The sequence below is a fragment of the Protopterus annectens genome, chromosome 7.part0 (assembly GCF_019279795.1).
Source record: "Protopterus annectens isolate FY-2018-M chromosome 7.part0, PAN1.0, whole genome shotgun sequence".
NCBI lineage: Eukaryota > Metazoa > Chordata > Ceratodontiformes > Protopteridae > Protopterus > Protopterus annectens.
Genome location: NC_056739.1, coordinates 341,594,625 through 341,614,780, shown reverse-complemented (window position 1 = coordinate 341,614,780; position 20,156 = coordinate 341,594,625).

The window sequence follows — 20,156 nt, the reverse complement described above, 5'->3', positions numbered from 1 at the left end:
AGGCAGTAAAAACAAAGTGATGACATATTAAACATATATAGATATTTGCTTACTTAAACCATTAATAGTCAACCGCAGTAGGTTATAGAGAAGCTATTTAGCAAGAATCTTGTAAACAAAATGTTAGTTTTACAGAATTCTTGAATACGGAACTGCTGCTATAATTCAGGATCCATTTGGTCCTCTGGTATGAGGTCTGGAGGGCTTTGAAACTGTTACTGGTGGCATTTGTCTTCAGAAGTAGTGTAGTATAAATTTTACCAGTGTAGATGGAGCACATTACATCACCATTACCATGACTGTTAATTGAGTTAGGGATGTGGAAAACCTGGTGACTGGATTGTCTAGGGTTCATTTGAGAGGTTGTCCAGATAATAGTGTGAGGTAGCACTTTACAGTAAGGGTGGTAAAGCAATATGTGTGCTCAACATGTTTATGCCTAGAAGCAAAACAGGCAATCCTGTTGTATGCATGCAAGCATTTATTTACAAGTTATGAGGACTATGAGGATAGGAAGACTCTATAGAGCTGTCTCTCTGGGGAATGATTTAACCCTGTACAATGTCTGTAGGGAAATTTTTTTTAGTGTGTTTTGGCTATAACAATTGATTTTAAGCTGATTATTTACAATAACTCCAAGTATATGTTATGACAATTTCTACAGCTGGAGTACAGTCAGTTGCAATGATAACAAGTGCTTTGATGATGAAAAAGGTGTTATTGAGAATGGTTTGTGAGTTGTTTAAGAGAGCAGCTATGGGTGCTGGTTTAGGAGAGGAACACATTCATTTTGTGTTCAAGGAATTTAGAAGACCAGCACAAGCTAGCTGCATCTTAATAGTATGAAACAAATGTTTACAAAAGCTGTAAGGATAGCCAGCTGAAATAGCAAAGTTAAGTCATCTGTGGATAAGCTTAGCTATCTTAAAGATGAATGCCATAATCTTCGCAAGGATAGTAAAGTGACATGGTTCAAGAACTGAACCTTGGGTATTCTCTTGGCAGCATGGCCAGGGAAGAAGTGCAGAGTTTCATTTCAATACCTCATATGTGTTACTGAGCTAACTGGAGAGCAATCTAATTGTTTTTAATTGAAACCTATGTTCTCATGTGACAGAATAAATATGTCATGTGAGACAGTATGGCAAGCTTTTGATGAACCAAAAAATATAGCATGAGCAAAACTAGTGTTATGAAGCTAATCATGAATATATTCAATCCAATCAAAGAGAGCTACAATAGTCATAGAGTTGGCTCTAAAACCAGTTAGTCATATGCTAACAGATTACAAGTTTGGAAGCAGTTTTTGAATTGCATGTAGATATGTCCATTCTCTTCAAAAGAGTAAGAAGTAATGCAATGGAGTTGTAGTTCAAGAAGGTGAAGGAGTCAGTTAAGAAAAGCAACTACATCAGACTGTTTTCTACATTGCTACATGAGTTCTGCAAGGAATCATTGTATCAGTACTGTAACTGGGTAGTCAATTGAGGCAGCATTGATATTTAACATTCTGGTGGAGCTTGTTAATTGCTGAGTACCCAGGAAAGACTCCATGATTATGAGTACTTCATGGAGGAGGGAAATTTGAACATTTATAGTAGCAAAAAAAGATATTGGGATGGTGATGAATATGCATTCTCTACTGGTGAAGATTTGGACATAACATTTTTGTACATATTCAAGTATGTGAGTAGAAAATATATCTGCAGTTGAAGCAACATTTCAAAAGAGGAGAGGTAATGTGGTGTTAGAGCAACCAACATAAAGGAGATGGATAATTAGGTTACAGAAATTTGGGGGGTTATGAATGTGCTGCTGCTGTTGGTCAGTGAAATACTTGTTGCTAGCTAGGCTAGCTGCTTTTCTGTTATTTCATACTGTGTCAAATCTAACGAGTTCACCTGGATGTCATAATATGAATCTCCTTATTTCTTTTTTATTTATTTTGTCGCACTTTGTGCTAGTTGCCTGTTGATCATCATCTCCTTCCAGCTAGTTAATATTAGGGATGTTTACAAATTTTTATACATGTAACATCTGACATTCTAATTTGTTAATTATTTTTCATATGAAATTAATTTAATCTCATCTGTTTTAAACTGTGTTTTTCATGGTTTTATTACTTTATATATGTAATTTAATACTTCTACCACAAGATGGCACTGGACTTAATGATTATAAAAGGACAATCTACTGGGGAGATTTTTGTCTGACAAAGTTCACCGTACTTGTAGTGGATAAAACCACTTATGAATTAAACTTTTGGGATATAACTTGCACTTTTCTTGGAGTCTGCTTTTTTGTTTTTAAAGTTTGTATAGATGCAGACTGAATTGTTGTTTGGCTATTTGTGTTACAGATAATACTTTGACTGACTGAGTAATAATATTAGAAGACACAGGTCTTGCTAGCATGCTGTCAGCAATGGAGCAAAGACATACATATTGAAAACAATACATGCGTTCTTCCAATGCAAATATATGCTGACAGCCTTCTGTGCTTGCATACATAAGAATATTTTGTGTTGCTTTCTGTTTTCTATTGTAGCTTCTGTATGGTGGTTTTATTTGCAAACAAGTAACTTTTTTTCCTCACTTTTGCCTCAGTGTCTCTGTTGAAAGACCTGCTTATTTAAGAATTTTCAGTGTTTCTTTTGCTTCCATTTGTATTATGCCTAATCTGGCAATGTTTCTTCTTCTTCATCTTCTTTCGGCTTTTCTCAGTTAGGGGTCGCCACAGCAGATCGCCTGTCCACTCATGATTGGCAGTGAAGTTTTACGGTGTTGAATTGCCAGCTCAGTGCCCAACCTTCTATAGAAGGCACACACACACACATGCAGTCATGCCTAGGGCCAATTTAGAGTGTCCAATCCACCTACAGCATGTCTTTGGAAAGTGGGAGGAAACCGGAGCACCTGGAGGAAACCCACGAGACCACAGGGAGGACATGCAGCCTCCGCACAGAAGGCACCCCAGCCGAGGACCAAACTGGAGAACCTCTTGCTGTGAGACAGCAATGCTAACTGCTGCACCATCGTGGCCACCTCTGGCAATGTTTATTGCATAATTAAAATAATGATTCACATCTATTCTACATTTGTTACCCCTACAATCCTTGTTTATTTCATTACCTACTAATCCCTTTAAAGCTAGTAAAGAGTTCTTACATTCCATGTTGAGCCTTGTTTGTCACTTTTTTTATAATACTCATTTGAACAGCCATCTAAGGAATTTGTTTTCCACTTCTTTAAAAATCTTGTTTTACTTAAAGCATTAGAAGCAAATGGTCCTGTTATTCTCAATCATTTCCACGTGATTATATTTTTTTCCTGACATCACTGTTGAATATAGTTTCTAAGAGGCTTTGGCCATTACCAAAGCATAGTTGGCTCAACCACTGTGCTGTGCAGGTCCCATAAACTCTAAAAATGAAGAGCAAAAAAAAAAAAAAAGAAAAAAAGAATTCTGCATAGCACATCTTGGATGAGTCCTTCTTTTGGCACACCAGCCAGATTGCCAGATGCATGACAAGCCACCCCTCACTCCTGCCCAAACTATTCAGGAAGCATTTCTTTGCCCTGATCCTGACCTCCTTCCACACACTTGAGTAAGAAAAAATAAACAAAAATGTTTTATTTTAAACTTTAGCAAACTGTTTCTACAGTTTATAGCATAAAGCCAAAGAACACTGCAGCGGTCAGGTTTTCATTTAATTTTTTTTTTTTAAACTGTAGCAAACCTGCTTGCTATAAATGTAAGAAGCAATTGTTACATTTTATACCCTGCCTTCATCGAGTACTACAGTGATCAGGGAAAAAAATAATTTCTTCTTTTAAATTGTTGCAATCTGCTTACTACAAATGTAGCATGCAGTTGCTACTGTTTATATCCTGTATGCATGGAGCCCTACAGCACTAAGGTTTTTGTTAAAATATATATTTTTCTTTACTTTTCAACTGTAGCAACTGTTAGAATGTAGTAAGCAGTTGCTACAGTTTAGACCACAGACAGGCTGCTACAGTTCTCAGCAGGGGCGGCTCGTGGCATCGGGCTGCCGGACTGCAGCCCCCTCAAACTTAAAAGTAAAAAGAAAAACAAGAAAAACAAAAAAAAATTATGTTTTTAAATTTCACGGACTTTGCGCAGTAGACCCGACTACCGTCGGTCTATGCGCATGCGCAAGGCGCAGCCCGGCAGGACCCATAGAAGGACACAAGGAGACGTCTGTGCACTTTAAAGTGCACAGACACGCTGGAAGGATAGATCGCGTCCGGACTGCAACAGCAGCAGTCAGAACACTCGCGGGAGGGAGCTTGGGATCTCGTCGTCGGGTAGGAGCTTTGCTGGGATCTCGCGGGGTCTAGTATTGCGCGGGCATATGGAGAACAGACAGGTAAGTGTATTTTACTTTATGTGCTTTTAACTGGATAGAGTTGTGTGTGTTAGTTGGTGCTTTTAACTTGTGTGTGTGTGTTAGTTGGTGCTTTTAACTTGTGTGTGTGTGTTAGTTGGTGCTTTTAACTTGTGTGTGTGTGTTAGTTGGTGCTTTTAACTTGTGTGTGTGTGTTAGTTGGTGCTTTTAACTTGTGTGTGTGTGTTAGTTGGTGCTTTTAACTTGTGTGTGTGTATTAGTTGGTGCTTTTAACTTGTGTGTGTGTTAGTTGGTGCTTTAACTTGTGTGTGTGTGTTAGTTGGTGCTTTTAACTTGTGTGTGTGTTAGTTGGTGCTTTTAACTTGTGTGTGTGTGTTAGTTGGTGCTTTTAACTTGTGTGTGTGTGTTAGTTGGTGCTTTTAACTTGTGTGTGTGTGTTAGTTGGTGCTTTTAACTTGTGTGTGTGTGTTAGTTGGTGCTTTTAACTTGTGTGTGTGTTAGTTGGTGCTTTAACTTGTGTGTGTGTGTTAGTTGGTGCTTTTAACTTGTGTGTGTGTGTTAGTTGGTGCTTTTAACTTGTGTGTGTGTGTTAGTTGGTGCTTTTAACTTGTGTGTGTGTGTTAGTTGGTGCTTTTAACTTGTGTGTGTGTGTGTGTGTGTGTGAAAATGCCCCAGGTGCTCATGGTGGTGTGGTAGGGAATACCTCAGGCTTGAACCCTGTACCCTGTATGCAGGTGTTAAAGACTTGAGTTCCCTACCCACCACCATTTGTAAAAAAATTGCAGATTTTTGCCTCATATTTGATCTGATCTGTTCCTCATAATATCTGTGGTTTGTAAATGTTACATTGCTTGATATTTGATGGTCTAGTAGTAGCATTGTTGCCTCACAGCTGCAGGTTCTCAGGTTTGATTCTTGGCTGGGGTTCCTTCTTTGTGGGGTCCGTATCTTCTCCCTGTGTTTGTGTGGGTTTGCTTTTGTGTCCTCCCATGTTACAAAGACATGTCTGCATTATTTCTTCCTGGGCCTCTGCTGAAAATTGTTTTTTTGTTCCAAGTCAGACTGTCTTGATTAACAAATGTTAAATAAAATTGACAGGCATTTGAATTTCAGACTTCAGGTTTCTGAATGTTTAATTCCTTGCAGATTTCATGGTGCAGTGGTAGTATTGTTGCCTCACAGCTATAGGTTTTCTGGTTTGATTCTTGGTTGGGGTGGCTTCTGTGTGGAGTCTGCATCTCCTCCCTGTGTTTGTGTGGATTTGCTCTGGTGCCCTGCCATTTTACAAAGACGTGTCTGCAGTATTAATCCCTGCCCTCTGCTGAAAATTGTTTTGTTCTGTCCGCAGTAAAATTGACCGGCATTTGAATTTCAGACTTCAGGTTTCTGAATGTTTAATTCCTTGCAGATTTCATGGTGCAGTGGTAGTATTGTTGCCTCACAGCTATAGGTTTTCTGGTTTGATTCTTGGTTGGGGTGGCTTCTGTGTGGAGTCTGCATCTCCTCCTGTGTTTGTGTGGATTTGCTCTGGTGCCCTGCCATTTTACAAAGACGTGTCTGCAGTATTAATCCCTCGCCTCTGCTGAAAATTGTTTTTGTTCTGTCCAGTAAAATTGACCGGCATTTGAATTTCAAACTTCATGTTCTTCAGAATACATAGTAGCACAACCTTTTTTTCTAGCAATTTTCTAAGTTTATAAGATTAATATTTTAAATTTGTCCCTATTTTGGGACTGTATTCCCCATTATTGGCTTCGTCCAGGTTTTGTGCTAAGGTTGACAGCTATGGCAAGAACTGAATTCACTGAATATGGACTGTAGAATTGTGCATATTTACTGATAAAGGTGCACTGTAGAATTGTGCATATTTACTAATAATGGTGGACTGTGGAATTGTGCATATTTACTAATAATGGTGGACTGTAGAATTGTGTATATTTACTAATAATGGTGGACTGTGGAAGTCTGAGTAGACTTTTTATGATAAATGTTCTCAACTGGGCAGTTTTGCCATTATGGGTGCATATGTTTTGTTTCATTGCTTACTGGAAAAATGTTCAAAACAAATTTAAAACACCCTCTAACAAGTGTACTGTATTGTACAAGGAATATAATTTTAGTACAATGAGGAAGGTGTATCAAAGAGCACATGTATGTTTCATATGCAAGGGGCCTATGATTCAAAACAGCCCAAAATTCATCTTTATCTGCCACTGGCAAAATGTATTTTCTTTGAATGTGGGTTTCAATACTGTTTCAATGAATGTGAGTTTCAAGGGCAGAGAAGTTTTAATGCTAAGTTTTCATTGTGAGACTGCATTGCTTTGTTTAACAGATGACTTAATGTTTGTGCTGTAAAATACAAAATAAAACTTTCAAATGAAGTCCAACTCATCATTGAAGTAAAGCAGTATGCACATTAGTGTTTATGGTAAATGGAGTGAAATAGCCAAGTAATGGTTCATTGGAATGGCTGCAGAGGCTCCATTCAACCATTATTTTGTCAGGGGCAGCAAACTCAGACAGGCCCAGCTGAACTATACCTCCCAACTGTCCAGATTTTCAAAGAATGAATAGATTTTTGCTTCTTATTTTTGGTTTGGTGTTCATAAAATTTGTAGTTTTAATTCCTAAATGATTTTCCAGAAGTCACTAAATAATAAGTTTCAGACTTCATAACCTTCATAAAAATGCATGTTAAAGTAAGAGCCGTTCTATCAACTGTCTCAATTTATACAAGAGCAATTTTAGTACTGTTTATATGTGCCACCAATATATTTGGCCTTGTTCAGATTTACTGCATTAACAGGTTGAGAGGTACATGCAAATAAATTGCTTTATAGAATTAGGCATAGCCAACCTCTCAACTGTCCCCAATTTTGGCTCAAAATGTTGCTCTTCCCGCTAATAATCCCTCCGCAAAATAGCAATTTTGGAAGAAAACATGGAGGGTTTACAATTAAGAAATAACTGTAATAATCAAAGTTATAGATTACTTGAAATACATGTAGATTCTTTTATTTTGTCAGCTGCTCAAGGTAGCAGTACTAATATTAAAGTGTCCCTTCTTTGACAGGTAGCAGCTGTATTGTGTGTCTATTTTATATTTTTGCATCACATTTTTGGTCCATTTTTCATAAAATTGTGTTTTTGGCAAATTAGTGACAAATCACTAAAGACTGAAGTTAGAAAATGACAGACATTTGAGTTTCAGATTTTATACCCTTCAGAAAATTCATACTAATGCAAGACCTATTCTATTATATTTCTAAGTTTATTAGAGCAATATTTAAAAATTGTCCTTATTGTTGTGCCTTTGTCCCACTTCTGTGTATGGCTTTGTCCAGATTTCTTGCTCTTGAGGTTGAGAGGTATGACAAATGTGTCAGGGCCATCACAGTCAGCCAGAGAGATTTCAAATTGTGATATGCTTGTTGCACCCCACTCCCCCATGTAGTGACTCTGGATGTGTCCAAGCAAGGCAAGAAGTAGTTGTATCTACCTTGGATGGGGAGGACACACTGCATAAGTACTACAGTGGCTTTTCATCTGTCCTTGATTTTGCAGAATGGTCTGTTTTCTGTCCTATTTTTGTACTGTTGATTTATGCTTATTACTCAAAGTGCCTGTTGCTCTGTGTTTAAGTAGCAATGCTTTAATAACCATAAGGTAAGCTTGTCTGACATCGTAAGATGCAAGTAAGCTTTAATAAGCATACCGTTAAAGAATTGCCAACATTGAACGCCTTTCTGTTGTTGCCATGCAGAGAATACTTGACTAGATAATGTATAAGCCTGGGGTATTAAAGGACAGGATTCCATTATTTTAAAAGCTCATTACACTTGTTGGAGACTTCCAGTCATCTCTACAGACTTTACCCGTAAACTAAACAGAATGCCAATCATGTGTGGTCCATAACCTGTACAGTAATCCTTTAAGCAATGTATCTTGAGCTTGTTTCTTGTTTGCTTTTCATTTTACTTTTATCATGTTTTCCCATGAAACAAGTTGTCAGGCAGCAGGTCTTTTGGATAAGAAACATTTTACAAGTGGGGCATCACATAGATTTCTACTTTCAGCATGTTGCTTGGTACTTTAATAAAGCTGAATATATTATTAGAACTGCAGTGCAAGGAGAAGTGGTTTGAGTTGAGTGCTTCTGGTTTTTCTTATACTTGATTTTGACTGGCATTCCAGTAATGTATTTAAAAAGTAATTTATTTTTTCATGCCTCACAACCTTTTGTTTCCATCTAGATATTAAGTAAGCTGTCATGCAGCCAATGCATTGAAATATTTTTATTCTTCTACACTTATTTTTGTCTTGATTGGACTTTCATAATGATGGTTTGCCACCCAGGGCAGCGTATTTAATTAAAATTAGTTTTTTGTGGTTTTGTGCATAGCTCCTCCCCTTTATGGTTGACCACACCCCTTCCCTTTGACCCCACCCATTCAGCGTCTCCTGCAGCCCCCCTGTGATTTGAAGTCACCAGCCGCCACTGGTTCTCAGGGTTGACTGCAAATGCAACACTGGCTTTTAAAAGCTAGTATTGCACTAAACAGCTATTGAGAAGATGGCTGATAGTGTCGCCTAATACTTTGTATCGAGGGCAGCTGCCCATCTTGCCACTTTTTAAAACACATTTTGTCTCATTCTTTACGTATTTCACTCAATTTCCCTTACCTTTTTTGCTGATTTCTTGAACAACTATTCTCATTTCTTTGCTCCTGGCTACACCAAATATTTGTTTACCTGTTTCAGCCTCTAATTATTTTATTTTTGTTTCTTAAATGGTGTATATCAGCACAAGCATGGTGTAAAAACCGGCAGCACAATGATCTGTGTAAAACTCAAGTTTAATATGACTCCAAAAAATCACAATGGATAAAATTAAATGCATTAACTTTTTCACCACATTTTCGTCCCCAACAAGTAGGACTTCCTCTAATATTCTCCCCATCATATAACCCCTCCCTTTTTATATAAATTTCCTAGAGTAAGTCTAATTAACATGTTTCTTTTTTCTATTTAAACAAAAACAAATTACCTTAAAAATCCCCTACTAAGAGCCAACATAAAAAAAAAAAAAATAGGTCTAATCCAACTTTTACAATATGCTGTAATATATAGCACATATAAATCTTCTGAAATCAAAAAATATGTACATTTACATATGTACAAATAAAAAATAATGCCACTGTTGTGGATGATAATCTATTAGTAACAAGGTACATATGAACAAGTTACATATGAAAAGGGGTTAGGATTGATGTACCGTATTCTATCCATAAATGACCTTCTTCTTCTTCTTTTTTTGGCTGCTCCCATTAGGGGTCACCACAGCAGATTAACTGTTTCCATTTCTTCCTGTCCTCTGCATCTTGCTCTGTTGCACCAGCCACCTGCATGTCCTCTCTCACCACATCCATAAACCTTATCTTAGGCCTCCATCTTTTCCTGTTCCCTGGCAGCTTCATCCTTAGCATCTTTTTTCTAATATACTCTGCATCCCTCCTCAGCACATGTCCAAACCAACATAATCTTGCCTCTCTGGCTTTGTCTCCAAACCTTCCAACGTGGGCTGACCCTCTAATATACTTATTCCTAATCCTGTCCATCCTCGTCACACCCAATGCAAATCTTAACATCTTCAACTCTGCCACGTCAAGCTCTGACTCCTGACTTTTTGTCAATGCCACTGTCTCCAACCCATATAACATAGCTGGTCTCACTACCCTCTTGTAGACCTTCCCTTTCACTCTTACTGGTACTTGTCTGTCACAAATCACTCCTGACACTCTTCTCCACCGACTCCATCCTGCCTGTACTCTCTTCTTCACCTCTCTTCCACACTCACCATTACTCTGAACTGTTGATCCCAAGTACTTAAACTCATCCACCTTCCCCACCTCTACTCCCTGCATCTTCACCATTCCTCTATCCACCCTCTCATTCATACACATATACTCTGTCATAGTCCTGCTGACCTTCATTTCTCTTCTCCCTAGAGCATATCTCCACCTCTCCAGGGTCTCCTCCACCTGTTCCTTACTCTCAATACAGATCATAATGTCATCTGCAAACATCATAGTCCACGGGGACTCCTGTATGATCTCGTCTGTCAACTTGCCCATCACCATTGCAAATAAGAAAGGGCTCAGAGCTGATCCTTGATGTAATCCCACCTCCACCTTAAATGTATCTGTTACTCCTACCACAGACCTCACTGCTGTCACACTACCCTCGTACATATTCTGTACCACTCTTACATACTTCTCTGACACTTCCGACTTCCTCATACAATACCACAACTCCTCTCTGGGCACTCTGTCATATGCTTTCTCTAAATCCAAAAAGACACAATACAATTCCTTCTGACCTTCTCTGCACTTCTCCATCAATACTCTCAGAGCAAACATTGCATCTGTAGTGCTCTTTCCTGGCATGAAACCATACTGCTGATCACTAATCATCACCTCCCTTCTTAACCTAGCTTCCACTACTCTTTCCTATAACTTCATGCTGTGACTGATCAGTTTAATCCCTCTGTAGTTACTACAGCTCTGCACATCACCCTTATTCTTAAAAATCGGTACCAAAACTCCATTCCTCAGGCATCCTCTCACTTTCCAAGATTTAATTAAACAATCTAGTTAAAAACTCCACTGCCATTTCACCTAAACACCTCCATGCTTCCACAGGTATGTCATCTGGACCAACAGCCTTTCCATTCTTCATACTCTTCATAGCTATCCTTACTTCTTCCTTGCTAATCCACTGCACTTCATGATTCACTATCCACACATCATCCAACCTTCTCTCCCACTCATTCTCTTCATTCATCAACCCCTCAAAGTACTCTTTCCATCTGCTCAACACACTCTCCTCGCTTGTGAGTAAGTTTCCCTCATTATCCTTTATCACCCTTAACTGCTGCACATCTTTACTAGCTCGGTTCCTCTGTCTAGCCAATTGGTACAGGTCCTTTTCTCCCTCCTTAGTGGCCAACCTTTTATACAACTCTTCATACGCCTTATTCTTAGCCTTCACCACCTCTCTCTTTGCCATGCACCTCATCTCCTTATACTCTTGTCTACTTTCTTCATCTCTTTGATAATCCCACTTCTTCTTTGCCAACCTCTTTTTCTGTATACTCTCCTGTACTTCTTCATTCCACCACCAGGTCTCCTTGTCCTCCTTCCTCTTTCCAGATGTCACACCAAGCACCTCTCTAGCCATCTCTCTTACTAGCTCTGCTGTAGTTACCCAGCTATTCGGTAACTCTTCAATGCCACCCAGTGCCTGTCTTAACTCTTCCCTGAACATCACCTCAGAATGACCCTTTTTCAATTTCCACCATTTGATCCTTGGTGCTGCCCTCACCCTCATCCTCCTCTTCTTGATCACCAATGTCAGCCTACAAACCATCATCCTATGCTGCCTAACTACACTTTCCCCTGCCACCACTTTACAGTCTCCAATCTCCTTCAGACTGGCCCTTCTACATAAGATATAATTCATCTGTGTGCATCTTCCTCCACTCTTGTATGTCACCCTATGCTCCTCCCTCTTGTTAAAATACATATTCATCACAGCCATGTCCATCCTTTTCGCAAAATCCACCACCATCTGACCTTCTGCATTCCATTGCTTAACACCATACCTACCCATCACTTCCTCATCCCCTCTGTTCCCTTCACCAACATGCCCATTGAAATCTGCTCCAATCACTAGTCTCTCACCCTTGGGTACAGTCATCACCACTTCATCCAACTCACTCCAAAATTTTTCTTTCTCATCCATCGCACACCCGACTTGTGGAGTATATGCACTAACAACATTCATCATTACATCATCAATTTCCAGCTTCATAAACATCACTCTATCCAACACTCTTTTCCCCTCCAAACACTCTTAGCATACTGTTCCTTCAGGATAATGCCTATGCCATTTCTCCTTCCATCCACACCATGATAAAACAATTTGAAACCACCTCCGATACACCTAGCCTTGCTCCCCTTCCATCTGGTCTCTTGCACACACAATATACCAACCTTCCTTCAGTCCATCATATCAGTTAGCTCTCTCCCTATACCAGTCATACTGCCAACATTCAAAGTTCCGACCCTCACTATCACAGTCCTAGCCTTTACCTGCCTTTGGGCATGCCTTCCCCCTCTTCTCCTCCTTCTTTGGCCAACAGTAGCCCAATTTCTGCCAGCACCCTGTTGGCCAACAGTACTGGTGGCAGTCGTTGTTAACCCAGGCCTCGACCGATCAGGTATGTATTTCTGTACTGTTGTCTGCATGTATGATTTGGCAAACTTTTATGCCATAACTGACCTAAGTTATTAAAATACTAAAATCAAGACTATCCTAAAACATCTATAGGTATTTAAATAGTGACATGCCCACTTAAAATTGAACTTGTAGAAACAATAATATTAATAGTAATAGTAATTATATAATATTTATAAAAAAAACTAAATTAGTTCATTGTAAAGCAAAATTACAATATTGCTGCTCTTAACTTTGAAACTGGCATAAGAGATATACTATCATTTAAATCAGGAGATGTATTCACTTGCAAGACCACTTGCCAGTATATTTCCCTGTACTCAATTTTCTCTTCCCACATACCACCCTTGTTGTTCTATGGTATAGATTCTAATATTAAAAAAAGAAAAACTTGGCCATTTTGCAATCCATGGTGTGTTTGTATCGGGCATTATTCATGTTTTGGGTTTTAATATTACAAAAATGTTTGTTGATACTTTTTTTGGGTTCTTTCAGTTTTGCCTACATAAAATGCTTTACAGATGTACACTAACCCTTTGCTGTCACATTTATTACATTCCTTTGCTTTAATCAACATATCTGCTAGGAATGTATACACAATCAGTGTTTTTGATATGTGCACATTGTGGACACCCCCCACATTTGTATGTACCTAACTTCCCTTTCGTTTTATGCTCAACAAACTTTTCACTTTCCTTTTGCTCCATTAATTCCTTTACATTTCTGCCTTTTTTTATAAACAAATTGAATGGATTCTTTAAACAAGTTGTCCACATCAGTGAAGCTCCTAAATAATTCCCAATACCTATTGATAATATCCTTAATAAAAGTCGCATCTCTATTATAACTTAAAATAAAAGCCCCCTGTGCTCATTATTACTACTTTTTTCCTCATCATTCCTATTAACCTTATTATTTGAACCATATTTCTTTTTTCCCAAGAGTAGGGAAAAGTTATTCTGTCTACCTTCTCTTACTTCATTAATGACTTTTTCTATTAATCTTTTTGGGTATCTTCTTTCCAAAAAAAAAACATTTTTCTGATATTGTCACACTCCGTCAGAAAATCCTCTTCCTGAGGGGTCATTCTAGAAGCCCTAATTAGTTGACCCTTCACAATGTTTCATTTTTGTTTGTATGGGTGGGCAATTGTATAAAACAAATATGAATTTGAGAATGTTTCTTTCCTATAAATAGTTGATTTAAACTGATGTTTATCTTGCATTTCCTATATAGTAATATCTAAATAATTAACTGTGCATCTTTCCATCCTATAAGTAAATTTAAAAAAATTAGTTGTCTGCCCTATATATTCTATGAATTCTATTAAATTCTCCTCCATACTGTTCCAAAAAATGCAGATGTCATCCAAAAATCTTTCATAGAGACCCCAATATCTCATGTAAGGTGAATTAAAGACATATTTTTCTCCCATATCTGGATTGTTATATTAGCATAAGCTGGAGCACAGCTTGTGCCCATAGTCACTTCACTTTTCTGTTTGTAAAATTCACCTTCGAAAACTATATAGTTATTATGGAGTATTATATTCATCAATTCAATAAGTACTCAAAGTTCTTCAGAACTAACTGTGCCCACCTCCCTCATAGCTTCCTCAAACCATTTCAATCTAGTTTCATGTGGAATGACAGAAAAAACGTCCACTATATCTATTGTTACATAAATAGTGTTTTTTATATAGCTTTTCCTGTATCTCTCTTAAAAAATCCCAGGAGTCTTTCAAATATCTTAAATGTTGGACTTTCAAGGTTTTCAAATTTGTATCTACATAGATAGCCAAAGAATACATTTTGGAACCATTAGCTGCTACTATAGGCCTCATAGGCGGGTCCCTTGCATTTTTATACACCTTGGGGATACCAAATAGGGATGGTATGATGGGTTTCTCTGTTTTCAAATAATCATATGTTTCCATATTAATCAAACCTTCAAGAAGCATATCATATAACACCCAATCAATCTTTTTATATGCTATGTCTATTTCATTCTTGGATACTCTCACGTATTTGCTATTGTCTTCTAAAATCTCAATCATTTTCCCTATATATAATACGTTGTGCATAATAACAGTCCCTCACCATTTATTGGGCCTCATTACCCTTATGTTATCATCTTTCTTAACTTTGTATAATAATCCTGTTTCCTCATTAGATAAATTTGGCCTTACCTTTTTATTTTTTAGCTTTTTTCTACTATTATTTCAAAATTCTTAAGCTGCGGGTGAATGGGGAGGGGGTGTATAAACTTTTTCTCTTCAATATCAGCTCTGAAGAATTTTCTTTTCCATCCCTGGGAATCAAATATTCTAAATTCCTTTTTCCTAGTAATTTTAAATCCAAAATTAGTTTGTTCACACCTGTCTTCTTACTGGGTATAAACTTAAAACCTTTAATAAAGAACTTAAAATTTCATCCAGTTCAGTATTACTGTAATTAAAGATCTTGTAGTTCTCCCATTCATATATATTAGTGTCAATTTGGATCAACTCTCCATCATTAACATTATTTTTCCTATTTCACCCCTATTCTGGTTATCCTTATTACTAACGTACATTACTGTAATTAATATTACTATTACTATCTTTCATTTTTTTCCCTTGTTGTACTGATAAACATTCTGAGCCTGTTTTTTAATCTTTCCGACCTTGCAAGGGCAGGGTACTCTAAAGGGTCATTAATTCTCAAATTATCCCCTCTTTATAACTCATTTCTCCCTCAATCTCATACAAAGTATCCATTTTGCTTTCATATGTATTTCTATACCTATCTCTATAATCATTCCTCTCTTTGTCGTTATTTTGATTTATCTGGTGTCCTTGCTTAGGTCTAGGATAACATCTATATTCTTTGTATTCCAATAAATCTCTTTCATATTTCTTGTTTTTCCTTCTAACCAAATAACCATTCGTTTCCTCAGTTTTACCCTTAATGTTTAAATATTTGTGTTTTCTTTCTTCTTCAGTAGTGTACATCAGGTCACCTGTGATCAATTTATTAACACTCTCTGTTTTCTTATATATGCTTTCCATCTCCTTAGTAAAATGTTTAATGATACGTTCCATAACAGAAACACTACACAGATCAAATATATTCAGCAATTCCTTGTGAAAAACAGAACCATCTAATACATTATTTAGATACTTAAAAACCCTTTACCCCTTAGGTACCATTTTTGCTCCTAAACATTCATTCAAGTGCCAACATTTTCTCCTGTCAGTCTGGTAGATATGGGCATCCTGAGACAATGTAGCAACTACCTCATGTACATGGACAACTCTCTACTACTACCACCTATGAACACAAATCGTGAAAATTGCAATTACATCAAATACCTAGTCTTATTGCTCTCTCCCCCACACACCAGTATATCTGGCACTGAGAAGGTTGGAAACACAAACACCACACCTCAAACACCACCCACACCTACACAACACACTCCCACATTTGTGGAGGTTCTCAACAAAAGCATACCCAAACGAAAGAGACCTCTGAGGCATAAACACATGCACACTCCACTACCTACCACACCACATACCACACATACTCCACACACCTGTCTCACAGCCACTAAGGCCTAAACATAAACCCAACATATTAGTCACAGGAGACTCCATTGTGAGACACACAGATGTGCCCCTCACCAGGCTGGATAAGGAAAAAGTCACAGTTAGTTGTTTGTCAGGTGCCAGAATTTGACATATCCCCAATGCACTGAAGTCTCTCAGCAGGTACTTTTATGACTCAGTCATAGTCCATGTTGGAGTGAATGACTTGAGACGTACCTCCCTGAACTATGTGAAGAGACATGATCAAGCCCGCTGAGTATGAGTCCCAGGCAGGTTTGTCCCTAGCCTTAAGCAGCATTCTACCATCACCCAGAATGATGAATCAATACAAACAGAAAATGATTGATTTTAACAACTGTCATAGTTTCTGGTGTCATTCAAAGAGGATCCAGTACCTGACAGCCTGGGATGACATGATTAACAAGCCACGATACTTTGCCAGAGATGGCCTGCATCTGTCTCCCTTGGGATTCAGGCTCTTGGTAAAGGCTCTGGTCTCTCCCATAGTGCCTTTTGTAGGCAATGCCATGAGGTCAAAACTACCAACATGAAAATTTCATCAAAACGTAAATTAATGGTCATGCTGCTAAATGCTAGAAGTCTAAACATGAAACTGCACTCATTGCAAGCATTCTTAATCCTGAAAGAAGATCACATTTGTTCAGTCACAGAAACCTGGTTCAAAGCTACAGAGAGCACCTTAGCCATACCAGGTTATTCATTCTATCATCCATTCAGACTCCAAGCCATGGGCAGCAAAACAAAAGGAGGTGGAGTTGCAATGTATATATAAAATACATACACACCTCTAGGCTGGTCAAACAGTACGATGCACAGGAAATACTCCAGGTGCAGTTAACAATTGGCAAGACCCCTGTTAAAATCATAGCTAGCTAAAGGCCTCCAACTCTGACTCAAGATGCCCACTCCACCTATCTGGACTTCTTGGAATCTATCAAGATTCAACCCTTTACCCTGATCCTGGGCAACTTTAAGTATCCAACCATAGATTGGAAGAAATACTTATGCCAAAACACAAATGCCCAGAGATTCCTTGATTTCATCAATCAAAAGCCTTGGACTAGTTAGATGACACCTCCACAAGAGGTGACAATATCTTGGACATGGCATTAACCAACATGAGTAACCACTGCAGCTTCCCTACAGTGTCATCATCCCTGGTAAGATCCAACCACAAAGCAGTCACTTTCGAAGTCACCATCTCCACTGACTCCCCCCCCCCCAACTAGGGTCAAGCAAAAAAAACTTCTCCAAAGCTGATTACAACCTCCTGAGGGAAGATATAAACAGATTCATGGCCCCCTCTCCCAATACAGAAACTGGCACAAACTTACACCAAAGTACTATATGAGCATTTATATAGCTGCATGGAATTAGGAATACCAGACAGGATGAAATTATCCTCCTCAAGGAAGAGTAAACCTGTCTGGTGGACTTCTACAATAAATAAACTGTATAATAAAAGGAAAAAAATTGCTAATTGGAAGTAATCTGTCCTTAGCCCAAACAAGCAAATAAGAGCACTAGTGAAATCATTCAAAGCAAACTTCGAGTCCAAACTGGCCACATCTACTAAAGACAATCATAAGGCTTTTTTCACATATATCTGCAATCTCAAGGGAAGCACCCAGATCTGCTCACAACTGGTGGTCAAGGACACCACATACACAAACCCTCTGGATTTAACCAACCTGCTGGCAGACAGGTTCAGAGAAAACTTCACTCCTCTGTCAGCCACATCAGTAAAACAGGATATCCCCTGTACCTGACCCCCTCCCCTAATCTCTAGGGAGCAAGTCATCACTGCCATCTCAAAGGCAAAAAATACAGCCTCCATGGGACCCAATAACATCCCAGGCTGCATCTTACATGAACTCAGGTAGGAACTTGCAACACCATTAGGCACCCTATTCAACCAAAGCCTAGGTACTGGCTTCATCCCAGCTGACTGGAGGACAGCTACTGTCATCCCTTTGCACAAAGGTGGAGTGTCCACAGACTCAAGAAATTGTAGACCCATCAGCCTAACTATCCTGATCTGCAAGGCCATGAAGTGGATTATCATGAACCTCATTAAGAAAGACATTGGCAACTTCCAGAGACTTGATCCAACACAGTTTGGTTTTGTCAAGGAGAGGTCATGCCTGTTAAATTTGGTTGACTTCTTTGAGATAGTCACCATTGCCATAGATGAGGGGAAAACGGTGCACACCACCTAACTTGACCTGATCAAGGCCTTCGATACTATTCCACACTCAGGTATAACAGATAAACTCTCTCAAATAGGCATCAATCCATATGTTACCAGATGGGTAGCAAACTAGATTTCTGATAAAACCCACCTAGTCAAAATAGGGAAGCAACCTCAAGTAGTAGACTCATAACAAGTGGTGTAGTGGTGTATTCCAGGGATCAGTCTGGGCACCTCTACTGTTTGGGATATACTTTTCTGAGGTGCAGGCCAAATCTATTGGGCTATGGCTGATCAAGTTTACAGATGACTGCAAGCTGGGTGCTGTCATCAATTCCCCTAGTTATGTGGACATCTTCCAAGAGGGTCTCACCCAAACAAATGACTGGTGTCAGAAACATGGCCTCAGACTGAATCCCAAAAAATGCATCATCATCCCTTTTGGGGAGAATGATGTCCCCACAAATTATCCCATTTTAATAAGGCACTGAGCACATAATCAGTCATGAGGGACTTGGGAACCCAGGTTTTTAGCAAACTGACTTTTGACCACCATATTGTCTCTATTGTATGGAAAGCTTTCTACATGACCCACCTCATTAGTAAGGATATCTCATCCAGGGACAAGGTGATCATAACATCCTTGTGCTCTTCCCTTATAAGACCGATTAATCAATATGATGCCCCTTTCAGCATGTAAATCGCAAAGCACATGCAGCAGCTGGAGAGACCACAGAGATTCCTCACCCAGAGAATCCATGACCTCAAACATCTACCTTACACAGATAGACTACTCAGTCTCCTACAGACTCCTCAGAGGTGACCTTTGTCAGGCATACAAAGCAATCTTGGACCCCATCCTGATGGGACTGCTGCATATCTGCAAGTCAAGCTCCACTTGACTAACCCACACACAAGACCTCAGCCTGGTTTGTGACATCAATAGGACTTGTTGGCAGAACAGATTTGTGTCCCAGAGACTCCCAATTTGGTGGAATAGACTCCCTCTCCATGTAAAGCAGAGTACCTTATTAAACTTTTATAAGCACAACCTGGATAACTGGATGGGGAACTGAAAATACACCCCTGGTATTCCACCTGCTGGACAGTGGCATAGGGTGCTGACTTGTTGGAACATGGGCTAAATTCTTGACTAGGCTTATAAGGGCCTCAGTGCCAATAGCCTAGTAACTTCTCTGATCATATGATCCTAATTATCCATTTACAGTGACTTGTACTTAAACAGTAATTCATATAAAAAAACAAGATTGTCCTGATAAGTTCTATAATCATTAGAATCATTGTATCGCATTTTAAAAGAAAAATTATTGTTATGTATGCATGCAGTCCAATCCGCCAGTTCTGATTCCCCCCTACATTCAATATTGCTGTTATTAGATACTATCTTATTTTTGGCATCAATGTTGTTACAGTCACCTTTTTTATTTTGTGGTCACTTCTCCTTTGATCTCGCTCCCTCTAGGACATATATTCCTCATAGGAGGGCAAGCAAAAGATCCTCGGTATTAAATCCATAGAGTTAGTAGTGTCATCCTTCTCCTTAGAAAGCTGATTCTCAGTCTGGTGTGGTAAAACTTCCACTTCACAGCTTATCACTTGTTGCACTACTTCCTGGTTGCCTGGCAACCCATACATATTCTGGCTAGCCTAATTCTGGTTAAGTT